This window comes from Manis javanica, chromosome 3 (genome assembly GCF_040802235.1).
Source record: "Manis javanica isolate MJ-LG chromosome 3, MJ_LKY, whole genome shotgun sequence".
Taxonomy (NCBI): Eukaryota; Metazoa; Chordata; class Mammalia; order Pholidota; family Manidae; genus Manis; species Manis javanica.
In genome coordinates, this window is record NC_133158.1 from 25,027,683 (window position 1) to 25,043,520 (window position 15,838).

The following is a 15,838-nucleotide window of genomic DNA, read 5'->3' on the forward strand; positions in this document are numbered from 1 at the left end:
GCAGCAAGTGACAGGCAACAGTGACAACGGTGAGGAGGCTTTCATGTCTTAATGTGTTACTTCCTTATGATTTAACTTAACCAAATAATTCTGTTGGGAAGAAAATGTGAACATACATTCAAACAGCTGCTTCATTTTACACATAAAGTAACTGGGGTTTGGAGAAGTGAAAACTATCAGTGGTAAAGCTTAATCTAGAATCCAATTCTCATTATAGGCTCACCAAGTAACATTCCAGGAATCAGTCCTTGGCAAACTATGTGTAGTATGATTGCTCAGCCCTTAAAAATAAACTACGTAGCCCAAGGCTGGCCCTACCTGCACACCTCTCAACAACTTCCAGTGTTACAAATTGAAATTTCATTGCCTTTTACATTTCACAAATTTTCAAATCCCCCACTGTCGACTTTCAGATCTTACTATTTTGTGAATATCACTCTTACTCTAATAAAATATGAGTAATGTTCCTCATAGTCCTACTTCCTTAAAGTATTAAGGTATTTGAGGACAGTTCCTGGCACACTACTTCAATTCCTTTCTGTTTTTTTAATTTCAAATTTTTTCCCATCAAAATGGTACAGACCCTCCCGATTATACCACTGTAACATAAATAGGATCAGAGACTATAGATCATATCATAGCTAAGAGCATGAACTCTGGTGTCTGGGGCAATCTACAATCATTAGGATCTCAATGATCACATCTGAAAAACTGACAGTAATAATCTTACTTATCTATTTTATGGGATTGTCATAAAATCACATGGGATTTATGCAAAATTGAACCTAGTATATAATATGTGCTTATTAAGAGTTAGCTGCTATACTTATTATTACTACAGCAAAAACTTAACTATGATGGGAAATATTGCACAGAAAATTGCCTCTTGCCTTCCAATCCCAGACTCTTTTCAGACTTCAAGAGAAACTGTCCTAGAGGGCAGTTAGCCATTTGTCCCAAGTTCTGCTGATAAATTGTTTCTGCCCAGGAATGAGTGGGAAAGGCGTAGGTACAATCAGCCAGTGTACTCTATATTAGACACCTCCACATCATCCAGGCTGTCACAATCTGTGAGAACCTCATTATGGAAACCCACCTCTCAAAGAGTTGTCCACTATCCTGGCATCATGAAAAAAATAGTCTACATATCCCACAGTTTGCAAAAGGCTTCCCTGAACAGTTTGATTTGATCCAGAAAACAACCCTATGAGGAAGAAGACTGGACAGATATCTTTACTCTGACTTTTCTGGGGGCACATTAAAGCTGAGAGATGGACGATGGCACAGTGAGAGAGAGGTACATGACTTGTCAGTGGCACACTACTATCTTCTGATTTTTGCTCCAGGTCTCCTTAGAGATTTATGCACATGCAGCGTGTGACTAACACTGTGAATAGCCATTTCTGAACCAATTTATAAATCAGAGATTGCACATTCAAAACCATACAGTTGGGTAACATAAGTTTATGAATCAAGCTTTGTGTAAGGCAACAGGGAGGGTGGTAACTGTGATCTAAGAGTTCCTACTTCCTTTAAGGAATTCATCTTCAAGAGTTTTTAATGTGCAAGTCATACGGTGTTCTCACACATTGGTGGTGGGAATGAAAAATGGTGCCACCATTTTGGAATGCAGTCTGGCATTTTCATAAAAAGTTAAAAGATACATCTACCACATAATTCAGTGACTTCATGTTTGGGTATTTACCCAAGAGAATGAAAGCACATATCCAGACAAAGACTTGAACACAAATATCCAAAGCAGCATTACAGGCAAAAACTGGAAACAATTCACATGTCCATCGACAGGTGAATGAATAAACTTATTGGTATGTCCATGTAATAAAGTTCTTTTCAGCAATAAGTTAGCAAACTTTAATGCACACAACATCATGGATGAATCTCAAAATAATTATGCTAAGTGAAAGAAATTCTAAGAAATACAGATAAGTCTACAATGACAGAAAGTAGGTAAGTTTACTGACTCTACCGATGGGCAGCAAGGAAGAGGGCATGGTGGGGAGGAAGGAAGCTAGTACAAAAAGGCACAAAGACCCCTTTGAAGGTGATGGATATGTTCATTATCTTGATTGTGAAGATGGTTTCACAGGTGTATACAAAGGTCAAAATTATACATTTTAAATATGTGCAGTTTATTGTATGGCAATTGTATTGGTTTGCCAAGGGCTGCTGTAACAAAATACAACCAACTGAGTGACTTAAACAATAGCAATTTATATTTTCATAGTTTTGAAAACTGGAAGTTGGGGATTGAGATATTGGCAGAGCTGAGCAGTTCTGAGGCTGTGCAGGAGAATGCTCCAGGCCACTTTGCTTAGCTTCTGGTGGTTTGCTGGTAAGCTTTGGTTTGTTCCTTAGTCTGTAGAAGGATCACAGAGATCTCTGCCTTTGTTTTCACATGGCATTCCCCTTGTGTATGTGCGTCTATGTTAAAATTTACCCTTTTTACAAAGACACTAGTCATATTGGATCAGGGCCCACCCTACTCCAATGTGACTCACTGATTACACCTGCAATGACCCCATTTCTAAATCAGGTCACATTCTGAGGTACTGGGGGGTAAGGACTTTAACATATGAATTTGGTGGGGGACACAATTCAAATCACACCAGCAATTATATCTAACTACCTAAAACTGTTAAAAAAAATCTACCAAACCAGTTAAACACAAATTCAACCATCAATTTTATATAATACTTGAACTTTTTTCCTTCTTTTTTTCTGAAATTAAGACACCTCTTGGAGTGTGATTATGGTACTGATAATCTATTTTTTTCTTCTCTTTTTGCATGCTTAGACTATTACATGTCATAGGTGACTTGGTTTTCTCACCCATGTTTTTTCTCTCTTCACCTTAAACTCATGAAATTTCTGTGGACCTTTCTTAGAATACACGCAGAAATCATTTGGCCTTTACCTGGTGAAAAGACATCATTTATACATCAAAACTTCTCTGCTTTTCTCTCGTTAACTCCAACTCTCGTTTAAGTGGTACTGTTTGGCATCAACATGATCATAAACACAAACAAAGACATTGGCGCTAGATGTCATTGTCTGCATTCAATTATAAGAAGGTCACTCAGATGATTCAGAATAAGCTTATATTAATTTTTCTTATTATCACTGGAATCAGATATATAAAGATTTCTTATAGCAACCTAGCTGACTCCTGAGAGTATATTCACAGACTTCTGGGAGGCCTGAGGATCGTCATTACGGTCATGCTAACATTAGAGAGATTCCTGACCTGAATATCAAGAGAACTACGCTCTAGGCTTAGTGCTCCTGTTAAATAGCGGTATGACCTTGGGTCAATTTCCCAGATGCTCTGAAATACATGGAAGTGTTAGTGTCCCAGGCACTTGAGTTTGTTCATCTATAAAATGAGAGGGTTGTGCCAGATTATCTCTAAGGTTCTTTTCAACCCTCAAACTGATGGCACTGGTTGAACTGAATTACAATATGGACTTGCTTCTAATGACTAGCATAAATCACCATTTATATATCACATACCTCTCTTCAGCTTTTCATTCCTGAAGTCACAAAACTCAAAAATTAAGTCCATTCTCCAAAAGACAGAGTGTGTTCAGTGCAAGGTTTAAGCACAGATACAAAATCAAGGGTAAAATTTGAATCAAATTTAAGAGAGTAAGGATTTCAGCAGATGATTAATCTGGTAAACGAGTACTTAGTTATCCATGAAAATGGAATATGGGCTATGTCTTACCAGAAGAGACTGTTAACATGCACAGAGATAAAAAGCGTGAGCATCTCTATTATAAAAATAAATTGAAGTGCAGGCAAAATGCAGACAAACTTGACAGAGGAAGGTTTTAGATAAAATGTAGGGAAAATTCTGTGAGCCTCAGTGTTTCTGCAGAATGTATATAAACCAGTTGTGTCTACTCTACCTGCCAATCTTTCTTTTACAGCCTGGTAGGCCCCTAGGACTAAAAGTAAATGTGGATATTAAATTTATGGTAATAGGGACACTGAATTCCAGGGCAGTAGTCTCTAAGCATTATCTTATGAGAAACAATTCTGAACTTCCTTAAGGTTTTATAGGTACTGAAAGAAAATGGAGTATAAATGACTGATGGGGCAGCTGACAGTCTTCCTATCCTTGCTTGAGGTCTCCGGGAACTTTGGGAAGGCAAGGTGGTAATGGTAATCAGGTTGGCAAACAGCCAAGAACAGTTTTAAGAGGAGCCAAGAATTTGAAAGCCCTGTCTATTAGCTGTTTCAGATGTATTTTGTTTGCTGTGATGATGGCCTTTCACTTGCTGTATGATCCTGATCCAGACATTCTCTCCCTCCTACTTTATCAGATTCATTACGAGGATTAAGTAAGATAAGAGCTGACAGGAGAGACTGCTGTCTTTCTAAAATATGTTGCTATAATTTTAATGTAGATCAGTGTATGCTGCAGAATTTCTTCCTCTACCTTTCAGGCACACACCTCTACATTCCCCATCTTCCCTTGCTGAAAGGTGTAGCTATGTATCTGAGTTCTTGCCAATAGAATGTAGGGGAAGGTGATGCAAGCCATTTCTTAGCCTGGTTCATAAAGTTTTCCCAGGTGGTCCTTGTTTATATTTCTCTTTTTTCCTCATCCTCTGTGGGAATGGAAGGAAGTCAGCAGAACAGAGGAGGAAGAACCAAAAACGGAAGCAGTCTGGGCTCTGAATGACTATGTCCACTTGGTGAGAAACACACTTGTTACGTGAGTATGAAATAAACTTGCCCTATTTAAGCCTCTGGGGTTCTTCAGTTTATTTGTTCAAGCATCTAACATTACATTAACTAATATGCTAGTACTAAGTAAATGCTAGGCACAGACTCATAAACCCCATAATATATATACTTTTATAAACACAGAGAGTTTATGTAACTTTTTCACATTCACACAGCTATGTTGAGGTGGAATACCAATCTCAACAGCACAAACCAAGAGCTCATAACTACTATATTATACTGCTTCTCTCCATATAGGAAATATTAACAAGTGTAGTACCTTGTTAACAACTTAAGTACTTACTCCGTGTAAGTACTTAATTTATGTTAGCTATTATTATATAGGCAAAGTAAAACGGAAAGCAAATAATTGAAAACTAAGAAACTTGATTCTAAACTTCTCTTACCAACTAAAATATTTACATTATAAAAGCAATAAACCTAAATAAACTTTTATTTTCTTAGTAAAGTCAGGCTGTCTAAAGGTAAATAGTAATGAAAATAGAAAAAAATTGATTATATTAAATCGGTAATTCAAACTGAACTTTAAGTATCTATAGCTCAATAGAAGGACATTTCTAATAAGTATGTTAACTATATATATATGGTATGTATATTATATGAAATAACTGATAAAGCCCTTATTTCTCAACAGAAGAATGGTGGAAGTATATAGCCATTAAGCATTATAATTTCAATGACTTTTTAAGAATATGAAGAAAATGCTCATGATATAAGGTGCTCTAATTACATAAAGGTATTCATTTATTTATTGGTTCAGTTCATTTGTTCAAAAAATGTTTACTGAGTACCTGTTACATGCTGGGTGCTGGACTAGAAGCTGACCATCTGACCTCTGCCTTCAAATGGCAGTCTAGCTTTTTAGTGTACTCTTTATTAACAAACCAGCAGAGGCCCTTTCTAGGGATTATTTTCCTTATCTATAAAAATGAAGAGAATGGATTAGGTAACTTTCGAGGGCTCTGCAGCAATTAAGTTCTACAAGTGGAAACAGAATTCCTGATCCAATCACACATAAGAAGGCTATTTAGTGTACCTGCAAGATTATACCAGCTAAAGTCACAACAGTACATACACTTATTAATGTGAGTTCTATTTAGGGCAAAGAACTAGCTTGTTTTGCCCCAGACTGAGGGGTTTTGTGAGATGTGAGACCTTTAGGACTAAATGAGAGTCTCAGGCATACTGAGATGGTTGGTCATCTGAGTTTCATGTCAAATTATTAGACACAAATGCTAAAATAAACTTAGTTACAAAAACCTCAACAAACAGCTTTTTTACACTGGAATGATTTTGCATGTGGTACAAAACAAGAAGAACAAGAACTATGTATATATAGTAAACTCACTCATGTCAAAAGTTTTTAGAGAAACAACATATTTGATATGGAAGTTAATAATAATCACAATAGTCACATAATTAGGAGTTGTACAGTCACCATCCTCTAAGAGTTTGGTGGTGGTCATTTTTAAACTATATCAATTCAGAGGCTGGAAGGAACACTGACTACCAGCACTCTATTCATATTTCATTAGAGGAAGACATATTTTCAACTTAAAAATTGTGGCTTTAGATGTCATATTATAGTTTTGTTTGCAAAATACAGACGTTCTTTTAAAGATTATTCTAATATGATCACCATCTAAAGTTTCATCTTTCTTTTTCTCCCCTCATTTATCACGTGAATCAGTACAATTAGGCATATACAATTACAACGCTCTTTCAAACTGAAACTAAAGAACCTCAAGGGGATGGTGGGGGACCCAGGAGGGATGTGTAGTTATCTCGACAAGGCCAGCTCCACGAGCAAGAACTCCTCGTAGATCAACAGTAAGATATGGCTCTCTTGGGAAATCTTAGGCCTTTCTATCTACTTTCATTCTTCTCCAAAGCCTCCAAGGTCTACAATGACTGAAATAAATAAATATTAAGATAAAGTCCTGGACCTTTAAGTGTCAGTTGGTTGAAAGAATCCAGAAATCCATTTGCAGAGTCACAAAATGGTTGTTCCTAAAATTTGGACCAAGCAACCATTTAGGCAGTTCACCAAATTTTCTGTCATTGGACCAAATTTCAGACACCTTTTTGATTGCTAAGCCTGCATTTGCCCCCTTCTATCCCACAGCAATGTGTCCAACACACAGCAATCCCCATCCTCCTGCTCAAGCTCCTTCCCCACCTCTGACACATACATTTCTTTCTAATGATAATGCTCCTTCAGTCTAGAGCCAAATCAATGGACTGGTCAAGCAAAAAAAGCAGAGTTCCTTTGTCACTCTTGCCTTGGGGAAGAAAGAAATCAGTTTTTTAAAGTGATATGCTGATTTAAAAAGAAATGGATTGAACACTGGGGAGACAGAGTCTGCTTCTCTCATTGGAGTTGCTAGTGCCTTTAAGATATTCTGTCAGCTGTGTCAGTTCTCTGAACAACCAGCCCGCCTGTCAGACCTGGTGTCCTCTTTTGGTCTTCGCTACCTGGTTAATAATGCCTGGTGCTTATACTTGTTAAATGCTTACTATATGCAAGAACTTCACAAAGCATTTCACATGCTTCCTCTTCCTTAACCAGCACAACTCTTTGGGATAGGTGCCATTATTAAGCCCACTTTACAGCCAAAGAAACTAAGGCTTAAAGACGTAAAGTGACCTGCCCCAGAGGGACACATCTCATAAATTGCAGCACTTGGGTTTAAAGCAGGTTGGGCCTGGTTTCAAAGCTCACATACTTATGTTTGACTTGGTTTCTTCTCAGCTGGGTGTCATACCGTTCTCATGGAATCTCTTCCCAAACCTGGAGGCTGACAGATCTTGCCTCCTAGAAAGAAAAACTACCTACCACCATTAACTGCTCCAACTGCCCCATAGGATATACCTGTGTAAAACCCCACTATGCAGGGTACAGCATCATTTCCCCTCTGCTCTCAGAAAGAGTTTGTGAAACTTGATGGAGATTCCCAAGAAATACATGTTCTATCTTTCCCTGATCATTCAAGTTCTGTATTTCCACCAAAGGCCCACCTTCTTTCAGACAAACTCCAAACAACATATAATTAGTATGAGAAAGGGGGAAAGACACCCAAGTATGGACCTGGGGTAAAGTTCTAGACTCAACTCGCTTTGAAAGTTTTAAAATCATTTATAGGCATCATCCTCCCACCCTCATTACAATGGGCCTTTTTGTATAGCTGCTCTACTTTTCACCTACATTCTACCCTGAATCCTAATCATTCTTTCCCTAGAGTTTTGTAAGGCACACTGTGATCCATTGGTATTTACATGCCAGTTTCATGATAACATTTCAGGACACATTAGAGCATCAAATATTTAGCAGACATCTGTGAAAGACTCCAGGAAGTGCTATCGGGATCAAGGTATAAGATTATTGCTATTAAATTTATGTCTTCAAGGAATTCAGAAAATGATTCTGTAATAATGTATCTTTCCAAACTTTCCAGAAGTTCCAAGCTTGGACATTATCAGGAACTGTCACCACATTCTCCCTCAAAGCTGTCTACAGCTGAGAGGTTAATAATTCTCTAGTTTAAAACAGATTTCTCAATAGCAAGTACCCAGAACTTTCCTGGAGCCTGGCTTAAGCTCGCCACTGGAAGTGGAGAATCAGGTTCATGAGCCATTTCCAAAGACGCATTCTCATTCCTTGATCTCAGAGATCCCCCATTCCAAACAAACGGCATCCTCAATTCACTGCTTATTTAAATACAAGTTTCACACCAAACAAATCAGAAAGCTGTAATTACAAAGTTTCAGAAACGTTTTCTGAAACTCTCCCTAAATCAGAAATGGCTTCGCCATTCATTTAAATGATCGCAAATACTACTTCACGCGGCAAGGGCGAAGATCAGTTGAGGCGTGTATGCACACTGAGGCATATACACACACAGGGGCATGCACACACAACCGAAGGAATCAACATGCAAAGACGTAGGGTCAGATTTAATCCTAAAACTTGGGTCTCCCCCGGGTTGAATTTTATCTGCTTCTCAGCCCCTGAGCACAATTACGCTGCGGAGAAATCTGATCCCATTGCGCCTGGCTGGCCCCCCAGCACGGGCTTTTTTTTTGGTATGTCTTTTGCTAAGAAACGGCAGGGTGCTTGCCTCCCTAACCCAGCCACAGCCTGTCGTCCCCCAGACAAAAAGCGGCGGCAGGCTGCTCCCTGCAGCGGCAGCGGCTGCGGTGCAGGGCTGCCGGGCCACTCGGGACCCGAGGCGCTGCGCCTTTGTTGGGCTGACTACAGATGGTGCCCCAGCACGGGATTGAGCCGGGGGCGGGAGGCCAGGAAGGGGGTCGGGCGGGAGGGGAGGAGACCGCGAGGCAGCCAATCAGTGCACAGCCCATCAGCTGACCGCTTTTGCTTACACCAGGTGCACGCCGGCTGCGGGGAGCACAAAGCAGGGCGCACCGAGGGCGCCGGCAGCAAGCCGGGAGCTGGGCGAGGCCCGTGCGCCCGCGCCTGCAGCGACCTCTGGGTGGGGAGAGGGGCCGGCGGCGTTAGCCCGGGCGGTGGTAACCGCGCGGTGGCATCCCTAGGCGCCCTGGGCACCTTCCTCGGCACCTGGCCGCTCTCTGCCCCGCCCTCTGCACCCCAATTCTACCCTCCTTCCCAATCCTGCCTGCCTGTGTGCCCCGGCGCGCGAGAGCCTGATTGAGTCGAGGCCCGCGCAGCAGCTGTTGCTCGTGTCACTGCCTCGCATCCCATCTCGGTTCTCTGCTAGGGGGGCCCCCAAGGAGCCTGTGCACGCTGCGGGTTGGTGGGGAGGCGCTGTTCAGCTGGTCCTCCTCCTCTCCCTCCTGCTGCCGCCGCGGGTGCCCGGCCCGTGCGCACCCCGACATCCCCGCCAGCCGAGCCTCGGGGTAAGTGCGCTCAACCAACCGGGCGACGGCGAGAGGTGTGGGCGGCAGCGAGGGGAAGTCAAGGCAAACTTGGCGTCGTGGCGAACCCGAGAAGGTCTGGGGAACCGCGGGATAAGATTGCGGGCCTAAGGGGTACGAGGGGGCGCGGCTCTTCGAGCTGGGGGAAATGACCAAGTCGGGGAAACGGGAATCTAGTACCCCCACGCCTTCCCCAGCGCCAAGGAAGGGGGGCGGGGGAACAAAACACACTGGGGTGGGGTAGAGCGATAGTTCGGAAGGAAGGCCAGGCAGAAAGAGGCAAATGGCTGTGTCAGGAGGCAAGCCCGCTGAATTTCAGGAACCATCGCGGGGGAGCGTGGTGCCCGCAGACCCGGAGGAAGGAGGGCTGCTGGGATGGGATCGGGGTAGGCAGCCGGGGTCTCAGAAGGGCGCGAAAGGGGCCCCGAGGAGTTAGAAAGAGGTCGGAGAGAGGGAAAGGAAAAGGAAGGTGAGATGTTGTGGGAAGAGAAAAGAGGATGTGTTGGTGGTGGTGGCCTTGTTGGTGAAAGAAAGAAGCAAAGGGCGTAATTTGCAAAGCGTTGAGTGTATCAAGTCAGAGCATTCAGAACAATCTACTCAATTGTCGGGAGGTCTAAATGGAGAAAAGACCACACTCTACATGCTCTGAACCTAGAACTGGTCAAAGCCTCACGAGGTTCGCCGGGGATGCTGAAATGTCAGGGAAGCCTCGCTCGGCTCCAGAAACGGAGCCCGTGCTGGGTTCCCCGCTCCGCTGGCGTCGGTAGAGAGGAAAGTTTGCCAGCGAGTGTCCTTTGTGCTGCGTGGAGGGGTGTGGGCAGCCGTCGTCTTGGTGCTTCCCAGGGCCTCGCAGCGACCGCCTTCCGTGGAGGGAGTCCCTGCCTGGCAGGCTGCGGTGGGGCAGAAAGATCCAGCAGCTGGCGGAGCGCCGCGCGCCCGAGTCAGGAGGGAAAAGCCGTCCCGGGACGGTTACTAGGGAGCCGGGATGGATGCTTGGACTGGGAGGGAGATTCGGCTGTGGAACATGCACACTGAGAGACCAAGACTTCACCTGCTAGGTTCACCGCTTTAGCCCCTGTGCCAAGAACAGTGCCTGGCAATGAATGACGAGAGTGTGAATGGTTTTTGAGGCATTTGAACCGCACAGGCAAAGGACAATAGTACAGGAAAATGAACCGTTCTCTAAGTTTCATACCACCATTAACATTTTCATTCCCAGACCTAGATAATAAAGAAGTGAGACTTAACGAGGTAACAGGTATTGCTGACTTGGGCTTTTGCTTGTAGGATTTTCTGAAAGACAGTATGTTTTGTTTTGCAATTTGCTTTGCCAGGACGGTCTAAATAATTACTACTTGAATATGCTTACTACTTCGTTTCTAAGAGCTAGGGTTACAGGAGTGTGAAGTTCAGGAAGGTACTTTGATCAGTGTTAGGTCAAGAGTAAAAGTGGTGGTGGTGGCTCTGGGGCCATGTGTGCTCCCAAGTCTCTGATTTGCATGCAAATGTAAGGGATCCTGGCAGATGTCTGGCCTCATCCATTCACATGAAGGAATTTGAAAAGACAAGGAGTCTTTAGTTGACAATAGACCTTAAGAAAATGGAATAAAGGCGCAGTGTGAATTTTTCTGTTTGGGAATTCCATGGCTTGCTGACACCTTTATGCAAGAGCCAAATTCTCTGAGTGTTGTACTGAAAGCTCAAAGTACTGCTTGCTCTTTACCTGGCTATATATTTTTGTGCAATATTCAAGTTGGATGTTCTGTGCTAATGAGGAAAATGTTTATGTGAAGCAGACAGTAACTTTAATCCTCTTCTGGTAGTTTGAAGTGATTTCTGAATTGACCTCCCAACTTTTAGACTTTCTTTTCTTTTTCTTTTTGTATTTCTACCAGCTGATCACATTTGCTCTCCATCCTCAGAGATATACAACATAGGAGATAGTTATAGTTAACTGATATGAAGACTAGAATGTTCAATGTCCAGTCAAAATTATTGTAGTTGTTAAAGCACCAAACTTATGGAACTGCAGGTGATGAAACCTTCTCCTCCTTAGTCACCTGAGAGGTTGTTGGGTCACAGGACAGAACAGTGAATGGGGAGGCAGTCACTCAATGGACCCCAAAGCAGGGAAATTTCTGCCTTGTCTTAACATTAACTAGGAGACCACTGCACTGCTTACCTCCTGGTGCTGGATGATCGCTGAACAAAAGGCAGGCGGTGTGGACTGCACGTGAGCCCTGGGGATTATACCTACTGACAAGCCAGCCTAGTGGCCTCTTCTTTTGTCAGTCTCAAACACTGTTGAAGGGCAAAAGCCTCTATTCACTGAACAGCATTTGCCCCTGTATTCTATATAGTCACTGAAAAGGACATTAAAATACAACCAAAAAAAAGACAACATTGTTTTGAGGGCTCAGTATTTGGTGGGGGATTGGGCAACAGATGTTAGTCTGCTATTTTAAATGTTTCTTTAAGTTATTTTTTGCTGGTTCAGTGACTTTCATGCATAAGGCAGTATTTTCCCATGAGGGGAAAAAATGAATGAGTTAAATTTAAGGGAGTGAATGTTATAGCCAAGATTACATTTTCTGTCTAGAAGTCAGGAGGTAGCAAATCATTATATAAACTCTTATGTGACTTAAGCCTGGGATTCTGTCTTCATTATGGTCTTGAGGGTTCACAATAAAACGCAGTTGACATCTCTAAACTAGGCTATAAATCATTTTATTGTAAAGTTACCACCTAGGTATTTTTGGAAAAAAAAACTGGTAACTTTAAAATGACCAAAGCCTCATATTTGTGAGAACTTATCTTTGGCTATTATCATGTCTTTGTGAAATCTTTATTCTGCAATTCTAAGGAAAGGAAAGATTAGAGTTCATTCCTTGGTAAATAAAAGTGAAGAAGTACTAAATGTTAGAAAAGAATCACTCTGCTAAATAAAATCTTAGATCAGATCAAACTACAGACCCGTTTCTAAACAACAACACAGGTAGCTCTGGGTAGTGTCTGGAATTCCAAAAACACAAAGGAAAACTCAACCATTGATCTTTCTCTGGGCAGGCCCTTCTAGGCTAGCTTCTTGATCTGAACTGCTGGGGCAATAACCTCATATTCTAAAGCAGGGATACTCATGGGAACAGTTAAGTACTAAAAAACTCAGCCCCTACTTCACAAGCCAGTTCGGTATGATTATGAAAAAAATCAGAATGGTGGGCTTTTTATGCCACAATAAATAAGCCATATGCCATAAACAATATATGTTAAATAATAGGACCTGGATGTCATTTTTTACTAGACTTTGATTATGCTTTCTTAAAATTTATTTTTAGGCTACAAAATAATGGTTCTTTGAATGAGTCACTTGAAAACTAATGTAAGGTTACTCAAATGTTGTATTTAATTTTTCAAACTTATTATGCTGAACATCTATTTTGGGTTAAGCCAGTCTGGAGATAAAGCAAATCCTATTTTAGAATTATATTTTGGTTTCTGGGAACAATGAAAGTATCTTTAACTCATGAGTAGAGCTTTGATTAGTATCTTATTCAGGCTGAAATTATAATTATATAGATGAAGTCTGGAAAACATGTATTTTCTCTTGTTTTGGCTTAAAGTACAGAATAGAGATAAAAATTAAACCCTATTTGTAAAATTCAATACTTCAGTGACCATTCATTCTACACATCTTCTTAAATGAAGTTTTCCTTTTTAAATTTTCTTGTTTTAACATACTATCATTCATCTACTTTATGGATATATCAGAGTATAGCCTCTGAGTCTTGAAATGTAGACAAATACAGTCAATGGTTTATTGCAACTGCAGTTACAGTACTTGATAAAATAATATAGTATGTATTTACAGAACTTACAGCCACTGTTTGGAATGATTAAGCATATCACTCAATATGCTTTTTTAAAAGAAATATTATATGCAGGCTTACATATTATTTTATTTTTTACTTCTTAACATTTTCAAAAGGTCTAGTAAAGGTAGAATGTTATTAGCAATTTTAATAGTTATTTGACTGGTAAGAAAGCTATTATCTGCTCATAACTAGCTGATCTTGGATCAGTTTCTTAACCCCGCCAACCCTGAGTTTTCTCATTTGTAACATGACAGGATTGAATAATTAGAGCTGGAAGGACTAACTTAATCAGTGAAACTGTTAAAGGTTTATGGAACCTGTGCCTCCAGTACCACAACTAAGGTAAACATTTAACTTAGATGGAACAGTTATACTTAATACACTGAAAATCATCCCTGAGATGCAGTGAATGTTGACTTAACCATGCAATGATACACACCAAAAGCCAGCCCCCTCTTGACATGGCGGTACCCTGCACAGACGCTGCACCAGCTATGTACATACCATGCTTCCTTTGCAAAGCTGTGAGGGAAGGCTGCTTTTACAGTGGCTTTCTGCCTTCCATTTACACCCTTTACAGCCCAGGGGTGAGACTATTTTTTGAAAGCTCTGATTAATATAAATGAGTTGTGATTTTCTGACCCAGGCCATCCTCACTCACATCTATTATATGACTGGCAGACATGTGGACTCCACAGCTATCCCCTCATTTGTATATGAAACAGACATACTGGTGGCATTTTTTGGTTACCATAGTTACATTAACACCATACATGTGACATGACATCCTTCTACATGAAAGGTTCTTGTGGCAGACGTTTTGTAGACTTGGGAGTAAAGGACAACTATTGAAAGTTGGGGAGATATATAAATTAGTCTGCCATTGTTTTCTGGAGCCACCATTTCAATCACGGGAGGAGAGCTGTCCTACAGTGGTGTCCAGGAAGGGGTTATCGCAAGCCTCTAGCTAACAAAGATTTCCAAAAGAGGCATTTCCAACAATGCCTCCCCTCTACAGGAGATGTCCGTTAAATATTCATTTCAAAATATTTGTTCTTCCTATTTATGACTGCCCTTTGTGAGGTAATATATTAGCATAGTCATTTTCAATTCATACAGGAAAAATGGACAGCATCCATCTCAGTAAGACCTAAGAGACAAAAACTCGGTTTATACTATTAAGCAGTAAGCACAAAGAGAATCTTCATTTAGGAACACTAAAAAAGCTTTACAAAGAAAGAAAGGTTGCTTAATTGGTTTCATGCCTATAATTTTCCCCTCTAGAAAAAATGTTAGCATGGCAATAAAGAATATCATTAACCTGCATTGTTATTTCACAATAGTAATAAGTCTTAATTTGCATCCATAATAATCACTGTAATCAGTACTGTACAGGGAGTCAGGAAGGCACAGGCTCATTTCCCAGCTCTGACACTAATGACTGAAATGTGTGACCTTCTAGATGTCCTGCATCTTGCCAAGTTATGTTTTTAAAAGAATCCAGGAATGCTAGATGTTTCTGGTATCACCACTACAAACGGTTCTGTTTCTGCCCCAAATGCCATGACTAAATTGAGAGCTAAAGGTCTGGGGGACACAGCCATGATGCTCTTTTTTGCATCTAACTGATTTTTCTGGTTTTAATTCCACAGCTAAGAGATTTGTTGTTCTTTTTAAAATGTTCTCCCTCTAATATGACAATCACCCACCACCTCACCTAGACCTTCTTGAGGGAAAGAATTTTGGGAACAGGAAGCTGTTTTTGACCACAGAACCGTTGTTTACCCAAGGAAGATAGGTAGGTAGGTAGGTAGGTAGATAGATACATAGATAGATAGATAGATAGATAGATAGATAGATAGATAGATAGATAGATAGATAGATAGATAGATCTATCTCTAGATAGAGTGAGCCTCAGCTGTGTGCCAGGCATTGTAGGAGGTCCTAAAGCCAGAAAAAAATTAGCTCTGATTTTTCCGCAGCTTATACATTAAATTCTTCATAAGCATTTTGTTTCTGTCCATCGTGTATTCTACAAATATTTATTGTGCTCAGTATGACAAGGGCACTTTGCTAGGTATATAGCACAGAGGTTTTCAACTGGGGGTGATTTAGCCCCCAAGGGCATATCTGGGAATATCTGTGGACATTTTGTCAGCTGTCACAGCTGAGGGTGGAGGGTACTACTGGCACCTAGTGAGTAGAAGCCAGGGGTACTGCTAAATATCCTAAAATAGGCAGGACATCCTCCAACAGAGAATTACCTGTTCCACTGTCACTGGGGCCAAGGCGGAGAAACA

At 41.1% G+C, this 15,838-nt stretch overlaps 1 protein-coding gene across 1 annotated transcript in view; it reads left to right on the plus strand.

Annotated features, from left to right (window-relative positions):
- Nucleotides 1-9,159: 9,159 nt before the first annotated feature.
- LRRN1 (leucine rich repeat neuronal 1) overlaps nt 9,160-15,838 on the plus strand; it is a 38,501-nt gene continuing 31,822 nt past the window's right edge. Inside the window, exon 1 of the mRNA XM_017664971.3 lies at nt 9,160-9,648. The gene's annotated coding sequence lies outside the window, so the exon portion shown is untranslated. The remainder of the gene's footprint in view (nt 9,649-15,838) is intronic.